This window comes from Octopus bimaculoides, chromosome 5 (assembly GCF_046866305.1).
Source record: "Octopus bimaculoides isolate indiv1 chromosome 5, ASM4686630v1, whole genome shotgun sequence".
Lineage (NCBI taxonomy): Eukaryota > Metazoa > Mollusca > Cephalopoda > Octopoda > Octopodidae > Octopus > Octopus bimaculoides.
In genome coordinates this window covers 40,013,483-40,025,149 of record NC_142932.1, presented here as the reverse complement: position 1 = coordinate 40,025,149, position 11,667 = coordinate 40,013,483, and the positions used below count along the sequence as shown (strand labels likewise).

At 32.6% G+C, this 11,667-nt stretch overlaps 1 long non-coding RNA gene across 1 annotated transcript; it reads right to left on the bottom strand.

The window, feature by feature from the left end:
* Positions 1 to 758: 758 nt before the first annotated feature.
* On the bottom strand, positions 759 to 11,047 carry LOC149135465 (uncharacterized). The gene is made up of 3 exons (XR_016241785.1): positions 10,293 to 11,047; positions 2,455 to 2,657; positions 759 to 1,887 (listed from the first exon to the last, which is right to left on the bottom strand). It is a non-coding gene; the product is annotated as an uncharacterized LOC149135465 (long non-coding RNA).
* Positions 11,048 to 11,667: the final 620 nt, after the last annotated feature.

Genomic DNA, 11,667 nt, shown 5'->3' with positions numbered 1-11,667 from the left:
AATTAAGAGTAGAATTGAACACTTAGCACTCAAAAGAATACAACATTCACAGAATAAAACATAGTGCTAATTGAACATCTCATTTAAGTTGAGCATCCCATCGAGGGTCAACCTACACTATGTTCTATTCCAGAAGCATAGCAATGAAGAAATTCACATTTGTAATTGGTGATTACACCATACAATATCGAAGATCGTTTCTATTGATCCAGAATATTTAGATACAAAAAAAAGTATAAAGTATCAGTCAATTTTATATATTCAAAATATATGCTAACACAACGTTATCAAGGCAACCGCAAATGCTATATAACCTATTAATTATAATTGCTTTTCATATTTAATAGATAACTAATTGAAACGACGTACAATTTCTATGTATCTAATTGCCGTGACATAGAATTCCTGAGAATATCTTTCATTCTTTCTTTATCTATTAGCGTCAACAAATGTTAAGTACTAAACTGGCTTTTCTTAGAATTTATGTTTTCTTAACTTTCTATTTGTATGCGTTTGTCTATTAGATATATTTTCTTAGTTCACTTTGAATTTAACCAATCTTGCATTGCCTTGACAACGTGGTTTTAGCATACATTTTCAGATATACTCTTAATTTAAATGGTGTTTCATACCATATTCTCTATGTGGTGTAATTACAAATTAACCATTGGCCTACCAGAGAAAAATGTATGTCACTAGTTACCAACTGGGTTCAATATTGTACTTTTAATCAAATTTTATTCAAACTACCACTATTTCTTAGCTACATTATATATGCTATCAGGTGAACGCAGCATTACTGTTTTTCACAAATTTTAATAAAAAAAAAAATACAGCTTACAGAATATATTCCAAATTTTAAAAATACAAAAATACAGCTCTTCATGGCAGTGAATGCAGACATTGGAATATTCTTGGAAAACATGAATATTACAACTCTTACATGTAGTACGAGTTTTCCTGTTTTTTGGGGGAGCCACAAATAAAAAACAAAAGAACTTCCTTTTTCTTTGGTTGAGGAATCTCAAGTGAGGTTGAAGATCGTCTTCTTTTATTGTTAGGCTGAGAATTGTTAGCGAAACTAGAAGTTTGTTTGTCATGTTCCTGTATAGCATTAACTCCAGCAAGTTCCTTTCCTACCTGAATTAGGCACCGTCTTCTTTTATCCTTGAAACTTTGCTACTGAAATTGTTTAGCAACAACGAAAGCATCCACTGCCCTTATATCAATCATGTTGTAAAATATAACCATAGGCCATCCTCGAGTCATTCTTTTGCAAGTGTATGTCCTTACCATCTTATCTAGGGTATCTACTCCTCCTTTTGGTTTGTTGTAACATGTAATAACCTTCGTTTCAGTAATTTTTGAATCAATTGGAGGCTGAGAGTGCAATCATAAGTGTGACTACATAATTTTTCTTCGGACAATAAGATAGGATCATAGAATCATTTTGAAATCTAAATATTGAGCTGTTGATTTCTCTTTCTTTTCCATTTGTGGAAGCACTTGGAAGATCAACTCTATTCTTTCTAATTATTCCAAGAAAAGTAGTTTTCTTGCTAAGCAGCTTTCGAGCCACTCTTAGACTGGTAAAGCAATTTTCAGAAGTTATACTGCGATTAGTACTTTCAAGTTCTTTTATTAGGTCGTCCACAGCTCTTGAACCTTGATTTGTTTCTTTCCCTTTAACTGGGTCTTTTCCAGTGTAGATTTGCATTTTCCAGGCATACGATGTTTCAGAAGTTTAAAGAATGGAATTTCTCCTTATTTTTGTTATCTTATTACTCCGAATTTCTTTAAAGTCTTCTAAGCGATATTTGGCTTTACTTGTTTTACAATTAAGAATGAACTTGGATGTGTATTCTCCTTGTATTTATTGGTATCTGTCTGATAGAGCAAAGTAACTTCGTTTAACATGTTTTATAGATATCTCACTGGATTTATCAAACGCTTTTACTTCTTATACATACATAAATGCATACACTAGAACGCGCACACACCCACACACGCATACACACACATAGATCCACACACACATACACTCACTGAAACACATATTCGATTTCACTTATTTTTTTAAATACAATGATTATTACTGGATTCTGGTTATACCTGAGCAATTATATACTGGAGGGAAGCGTTCATACCGGACTGCAGTTTAAGAACGTGCGCAAAAAAAAAAATAAAAAACCTATCATTTAAATCACTATTTTCCTGACATTGAATGTTCGAAAATTTCTCAGACTTCTCTTAAATTTTATGTTTCATTCCCTTTTTATTTCCAGCAAATATTCTTCATTTATTCATAATTTATGTTTCACTATTAAATGCACGTTCTATTAACTGCTCTGTAGCATTTCATCCTGGAGCCTGCCTGCTTTGCATTTTACATTTTCTAATCTTGCATGCTTTGCCGGCGTCTACTAAAGGTTAAAATTCTATTATTTGTCATACCTGCATATGTGTGCGCCGCCGAATTTATTTTCTACATAACTTCCAGAGAAAGAACTGATGTATTTTTTAATGAAATTTTCCATAAAACCACGGCAGACAGCGTAGATTCCGATTATATAGAAAATGCTTGTGGAACGACTTTCTCGTAGTGCGGAAAAGTTTTGGAAAAATATCACGATTCTGATTTGTTTCCTAATAACTTTCTGAAAAATATAAGTTATTTAATAAAATTTCGAGCAAATAATTTTCAGAGTGTGTAGATTATTATGATGCTGGGACTTCAAATATATAAGCAAAAAGAAAGGATGGGCACGAACACATATGTGCGCACACACACACTCACACACACACCACATATATTTTCAAGATAAAATGTGATGTACACCAGTACATATGAGTACATGCTCATCATATAAATAAATATATATATATATATATATATATATATATATATATATATATATATATATATATATATATATATGTATATATACATAGATATACATATGTACTTAGGTGTTGAAACCATAATGATACCCGTGGGGCAGCTGATGATGGATGTTTGTTGGATTGTTGGTATGGTAATTATTGTATGTTCGGAATGGTTTTATAACACATTAATCTGATCTATCTATCTATCAACCAATATATATATATATATATATATATATATATATATATATATATATATATATATATATATATATATATATATATATATATATATATATGCATGTATGTATATACCATATACCATATGCGCCATATTGATAACACAGTTGAGCTATCTGTAAACGCGAATGTAAATATATTCTTGCAAAAGTAAATATATTCTGGAAAAGTTCTAATTTCCATTCGCTTCTTTGAGGCAAAAATATCATACTTCGTATTCGTATACTCACAGCTCGAGCGGGCATGCATATTCACCCCGCGTTAAGTTATATATATATATATATATATATATATACTGGGTATATATCGTTTCAATTGTTTTCTTTCCTTAGTAAATTTCACCATGTGCCATAGCAAGGTGTGGAATAAATTTGCATTTCAGGTGATTTTTCTGCTTAAAACAACATCCCTGCTTAATTTTCTGGCTTGTGCACACACACGCACCAACGCTCATCACATACAAAGAAATGCGCATAAATGAGTGTGTGTATTTACATAAAGGTGCACGTTTGTTTGTACATATATATATATATATATATATATATATATATATATATATATATATATATATATATATATATATGAATATGCATATGAAAATATATGGACAAATATTTATGTTTGTGTTTATATATATGTATACATATATATATATATGTATACATATATATATATATGTATCTATCTATATATCTATCTATCTATATATATATATATATATATATATATATATATATATATATATATATATAAATATATATATATATATATATATATATATATATATATATATATATATATATATATATATATATATATATATATATATATATATATATATATATATATATATATATATATATACATATATATGTTCGAGTACACACGCACACAAGGACACACTATATAGATGCGATATAATTATTTTATTTAGAATCTTTTATATCAACCTGAAAGTGAAAGAAAATGGTAGGTTTTTATTACCTGTGCAACACAATATTAATAGCTACGTACTTAATTCCTTCTTTCTATATGTTGCAATTCTTTTCCAGATCATTTAACTTCCTCCACATGTTATAACCCCATTACACTTGCAACACTCCTCAACTAGCGTCTTCATTATAATCTCTATATCTCCTCCTTCATTTCTCGTTCCATGTAAAATAATTCAGTACACAGGATCTATTTCTGAAACTACATTTTCTAGCTCTTTTAAAAATCTCAATAAAATTTCCCTGTCTTTTCATCCAGTTGAATCGACGAGTTATACATCTATTGCATGCATATGAAATCTATCAGCTCCTAGATTTCCAATAATGGAAATGTTAAGAGAATCAACTGTATCTATATGAAGTGAAATAATAACTTTGTAATAACACAGAAGCAAATGTGAGTTTCAAGGTATAAAAATCAAATCAATGATTTAAAAGCAAGATTTTTCTGACGATATAAAACTTATTTCTAAGGAAATAGAAAATTCCGAAAACTTCAGCTCACTCCTACCCACATTAAAGTAGAAAGAAACAATGCATTCTTGAAAAGATATACATTGTGTTAAATAGTTAAAGAAAATGGAGGAAGTCAAAACTTTGACATGTGCAAAAGATGTTTAGAAATAAAATACATTTTGAATAAAAGATTATTCTGCAAATACTTTAGAGAGTATGTAGAAAAGATAAACATAAATATAAAAAAAGCTGAACTCTCTATAACATATCGTCGCTATAAACACCTAAACATCAGAGTATTTCTCTCTCTTACTGTGTCTTCATGGATGTCGCCCTCTCTCTCTCTCTTAGTACATATGCAAGTATTCGTATATAAATATATATTTTGTATATGCACACATACACGTATAAATATACATACACACGCATACACATGTATATATATATATATATATATATATATATATATATATATATATATATATATGTATGCATATATATGCATGCAGCGCCCCCATACACACACACACACACACACACACACACATATATATATATATATATACATACATATATATATATATATATATATATATATATATATATATATATATATATATATATATATATATATATATATATATACATTGCTTTGAGAAACGTTTTAATACCTGTTTTTATATCATTGCAATAACGTAACGTCTAGAAAGGTATTTAAATCTATGTATGTAATTGTCTCGTTGTTTCTGCCTCTCTTTCTCTTTATATGTGTGTATGTATGTATGTATGTATGTATGTATGTGTGTATGTATGTATGTAAGTATGTATGTACGTATGTACGTATATGCATATATATATATATATATACACACACACATATATCGAAATCGATTTGCCTCTCAATACATACGTCTGTGTGTGTCTGTCTGTCTGCCTGTGTGTGTGTATGTACAGATAGATTATTAAATACATATATAGTTACGGCTGTGAGAGATGCGCGAGTGTGTGTGAGTTTATATACAAGCGTGAGTAAAATCAATACTTACCGAACCTTGGATATGCTTTGGTATACAAACCCAAAAATTACAGATGCACAAAAAATAAAATAAGGTAAGAAACCTTCCAAAGGCAATGTTAATGGTGTGATGTATGCGAGGAACATCTAGTCGCAAAGAAACTTTCTAACTGATAAAATAATGAACTCCATATTTAGAATTATACAACTAAAGCATGTGTTAAATATTAAAGTATTATTTTAGTGAAGATGTTTTTGCGTTTAATTTAGTGTTATATTTCGCTATTAGTAAATCCACAATATTCATATTGATTTAAGAATGGAATTTCAAAAGAAAACCGTCATTGTCTCAATGGTTCAATCTTATTTCTTACACAAACATTTAATTGAGTTGCATTGGGCCATGGCTGCAAACGAATCACCAAACAACAAGATAATATCCTAATTGGTCTACGGAAGTTAACAAATTTAGTCATGAACCTTCATTCGCATTTGCAATGAAATATGTATAAATACATTGTGTGTCTAAAATACGTTCTTAATTTTATTAGTGAGTTGATGTTAATAATGACATTGTTAGATTCTGAAGTTGTAAGACGGTGCAGTAAATGTTGCATTATTATTTTATGATATGTTTTCATCATAACAGAGCCTCATCATAATTATTATTCATATAATATTTGTGTAGTTTGCCAATTCTTATTATTTACTTCATCAGTTGTTTTGGCGTGGATTAAATTGATCGTGCTTTTTCTATTCTCTGTCCTAGACAGTTACTAACCATCACTACGTGGGCCGTGACGATATATGTTCCAGTCGATCCGATCGACTGAAGAAACCCCTTAAATTAACGACCAAGGGCTGAATACTTCACAGACACATGGAAAATAGATGTGAAGATAGGGTGTTCTTTCCATAACATTCATTGATTCTATCAGTCGCTTTATTTGTCTGTGTCGCAATGTATCTAATCTTAGTAATACTGTTCAATATATTGTGTTCCCCGATATAGTGTCTCGAATATGGTCCATATTTGGAGCCAATTGTCACCCTTATTCTTGGTATACAGGTCACCTTCTGAGAAGTGAAAGGTAAATTCAGATGTGTCTGAATAGAAGCATTCTCATATCTATTGATCCCTCGGAATATGCTTTAGTGTCTGATATGAGTACGTTTCCTTTTATTACCGTATTTGTAGGCCAAGAGATATAATTTTGTGAGAAGCTAAGAGATATAATTTCATACTTCATTCTATAGTAGGTTGTTTGATTTGATGATGGGTAAACACTTTGTCAAGTTCATATTGATTGATACTGTTACTGATGACGTTTGTGGACACAGTTTCGACGGCCATGGTGGAAATTATGCCAACTTTCTCATTCTTCTGAAACATTTCAAAGAATTTATCAGATGACCAGCTAGATTACAAGGAAGATTTGCATTACTGGCCTGGACAACACTAGTGAAAATTATGCCAACTTTCCATTTTTCGGAAGACAAAAAAACCAAAAATACAGAAAAACTACAAATTATTCAAGAGCTGACAAAGCAGATAACCAAGAAGATAATCCGTATTTTCTTGATATATTTTCCTGGAAGAGTTTCTGCAGTCTTTTGCTGAAATATTCTATGTTTGTAAGATAGTCTGTTAAAGTCTGTCAAACCGGCCATGATGAAATACCACAAGGTATAGAAAATACGTATTCGCCTTTATATATTTAATCCTTTATATTGAACATTCACTATTTCATCTATTCAATAAGACATATTCCATATATTCAATAAGACATTCAATACTTTATTTCATTGTACCATCCATTTTTATATTATATATTGTATATTCCATATTCTATATCCCACATTAATTTTACAAGAATATAAATAAAACATAAAAAACAGACAGAGTTGAGTTGGAACTCTTTTAAACAAAATTATATATATATATATATATATATATATATATATATATATATATATATATATATATATATATATATATATATATATATATATATATATATATATATATATATATATATATATATATATATTTAGTATATGCTGGAAAAGCTAGTACACAGATTTGAGTCCAATGTTCCCGATTATAATGCCCAATATGTTTTTCTTTAGCAAATTGAAGCAATATCTATATATCTGTCTATCTATCTATCTATCTATCTATCTATCTACTTCTCTCTCTCTCTCTCTCTCTCTCTCTCTCTATATATATATATATATATATATATATAACAAGAAGAGAAAATCTTTCAAATATGAGAATATGAGTTTTACTTGGTCCACTCGAACCATTGTTAAACACAGCAAATTCGATTGTTCTGCGGAAACTTTTTCTAGGTGTAGCAGAGCGATGATACTTTGAAGTATTTATAAATGTAATTCTTGTATGCATTAATTAATGTAAGAGGTCGATTAAGTGCGACAATAGCTTTACTTTCAATGGGATCTACGCATATAAAAAAGGTCACAATATTTTGGCAAAACGAGCAGCAGCTATGAAGCAATTTGGACTGCAACGGCCTGCGTGATAGCAACCACCGCACTTGAAAGGTGATGCATGAACACGACTCTTTTGTATAACGAATATCTATATATTCTCCTTGAAGGTTTATTTCTTCCACGAAACGCTAAAAAGACTTCTTAGAAATATCATAGTACTTATTAGTATCTAAAAGTTAATAAAGAATGTGTCTTTAGAAACCAATATATATCGAAATAAAACATATGTGAGCGTGTTTGTATGTGTATATGCACACAAACACACACACACACACACCCACACACACACACACGCACACCCACACAGACACGCACACACACACACAAACACAAACACACTCAAATATAGATAGACGTACACCTATATTTAAGAAACGTAGCATGAGATATTGCCCGACGCATTCAGGTTTCGATTTTCTGTCTCCATAGAAAAACGCAGAATCAAATATAATGTGTATCCTGCTTTTGAAGTATTGATTAATGTATTTTTTCTGCGTCTTCGACCCAGCTAAAAACGTATTGCATAATGTATACTTCGAGAAACTACAAACTAGTTAACAATCATTAAAATATTAAAACTTGTAAGCTTTCACAATATTAAATAATTTAATGGATATACCGTTTAACACACGTAGATAGAGATTAACAAGAATTCATTAATGATATTTTTAAACTAGCCACCCAAACAAACAACCAACTAACCAACCAACACGAATAATATACACTTGCAATTCTCAATTATTATTCACAAGATAAAATTAATTGTTCTGAAATATATGCAACTTTCTTGTTTGTTTATTTGTGTATGCTTTCAATTCTTACTAGCGACCCCGTGCTGACAAAACTGACGGTTAATTGTAGTATTTTATATATAAATAAGGTATAATATAAGGTAGATAATAATCACAGATTCAAACATTCACATACTTCCCTTGTACACATACGCGCATATACTCACAGAGATTTGAAGCAAGTTGCATCGACACCAAAAATTTAAAAAAATAAGTACGGTCAAGTATAGAAACTTCTCTTCGTCTTCATTCAACTGAGTCTTCAAGATAATTCATCAGCTTTTTTACGAATTCCTATACGTATCCTGGAATAATCACAGAGAACTCAGTCGACAGAAGATTATCAAAGATCTCCAACTCAAACGGAACTTGACCAAAACATAACATCTTGATGTCGCCAGAATTATCAGGCAGAAACCCACCTGTCTCACTATTTGAGCGTTTAACTGCTAATCAACACATTTATCTCTCTATATATCTATCTATCTATCTATCTCTCTCTATATCTATATATCTATCTATCTATCTATCTATCTATCTATCCATCCATTCATCCATCCATCCACCCACCCATCCACTCATCCATCCATCCATCCATCTATCCATCTATCTATCTATCTATCTATCTATCTATCTATCTATCTATCTACCTATCTATCTATCTATCTATCTATCTAACCCGGGTCAACCTTGAGCGACTGCATCACAACTAACGCATTCTATAGTGGATTAGTGGAGGGAAGGTACGACGACGATCTCGGGGCGAACCTGGGCGTCGACGAGGAATACCTGACCCGCCTGTTTAAGACGACCTTCGGACCGGGACCTATGGACAACTTCCAGAGATCCCTGGCCTGGCAGTGCTATCGAGAAGCACTACCCGTTCGGGATAAGCTCTACAGGCATGGCTCGAGAAACACGGGGCCGACCTGTCCGAGATGCCGGCAGAGCGACGAAACCGTTCTGCACGCACTCGTACAGTGTCCCACCATTTCCGAGCTGTGGGCTTACGTCGAACAACTGCTATCGCGTGTGGGACGAGTCGGTCTATCAGCCGAGTCTATCGTGAATATTGTCGCGCCTCCTTCCTTTAAACGGGAAGGAAGAGCTATTTTCATCGTACTTGTGGCTATGGCGAAAGAATGTGTATGGTGGACGCGTCTGAAAGGTCTAGAGACAAAGACTTTCCTCTCTGGGCAATCTCTCATCAACTTCTTCAAGTATCACCTGAAGAGGAAGTTGAGAGTAGAAAGGGAAGTCTTGTCTAGTGAATGCTTCAAAAAAAGATGGGTGAATGTAGCAAGGATGGCACGTGTGAACGACGGAGCCATCTTGAGCATAACCCTATGAACAAGAAAAAAAAATAAAACAAAAAGGCAAAAGAGAGTCACTTACTGTTATAGTTTCTTCAATGAGAATATTGACCAAGGTTACCGTGGTCTTTTCCGTAGGCTTTTCCTTCCACGGCTAAACCTAAACTGTCCTCCCCTCTTTTTACACGAGAACATTACTGTGTGATACACGATCCCTATTGATCGGCCTTTCCTTTTCTTTTTTTTCGATCCCTTTTGATCGAACTGCCCCTTTTTCCCTTCCTACGATCCCTTTTGATCGACACCACCAATTTTTTTTTTTTTTTTTTCCTTCCTTCCCCCTCCCAAAAAGAAAAGCTCTACATTGTATTTGTCCCATCTTCGTTGAGCCCTGTGTGGCTAATAAAAGAAATGTATCTATCTATCTATCTATCTATCTATCTCTATGGACGGACGGTAGACGTGTCGGCTCCGTAAGTTTTGCCTTTTTCATGTTTTAAAAAGTTTGTTTGTAAAGTTTATTTTATATACAAAGTTGTATAACAACTTGTAGACTCTCTGGTGCAAGTTTTTTTGCGACGGAAATCTGCCCTGTGTGGCACATTTCCAGGATATATAAACCAATTTCGGCTTTCTAGCCATTTTTTTTGAGACGATGGCGTCTTGTAGCCATGAAAATTTTTGTGAAACGAACGCTGCATTCTGCAGTGTTTCGTTCGAAAAAGAATTTCGTAGTCTTCCTTCCTCACAGTTAAAGGAGAGAATGGAGAAAAAGAAAAAAGAATTTACACACACACATTCAAGTGTTAACACCGCCGCCACCACCACCAACAACAACAAAAACAAAACTGTAACCAAGGTTACAAAACAGAACACGGACCACGTCTCCAAAGAATCTGACGTCAGCACCAATTCTGGTGACGACATCATTACCACCACCACCAACAACAACGACAACAACAACAACAACAGCAGCAGCAGCAACAGTTCAACTCAACCTTTGCTCTCTTCACCAGCAGCAAGCGAAAGAGAGGAAGGAAAAAGCCACAGCACCACTGACACAAATACCACATCTGCCACCAATACCAGTGCCAGCACCAGTAACAACAATAACAACAATAACAAAAACAAAAACTTTGCTGAAGCTTTGAAGCAAAGTGAAACTGTTGTGTCCTACACGACACAGGAAATTATAGAAACGAGGAAGTTGATTACCAAAGAAAGCGGTGAAGTACGTTTGAACATACCACAACACGTATTAGAGGAGACAAATAGGAAAACAATAATTTATAAAATAATAAACTCAAAAAGTAGAAGGCCGGAACAGGCCGGTATAGACAAGATGGTTGAGATCTATTTGGGACAAAAAATCCTATATCACGTATTATAAATTTGCACAAGTTCAGGTGATTTTTCGAAATGAAGAGTTGGCGAAGACGTATTCACACACCTGAAAT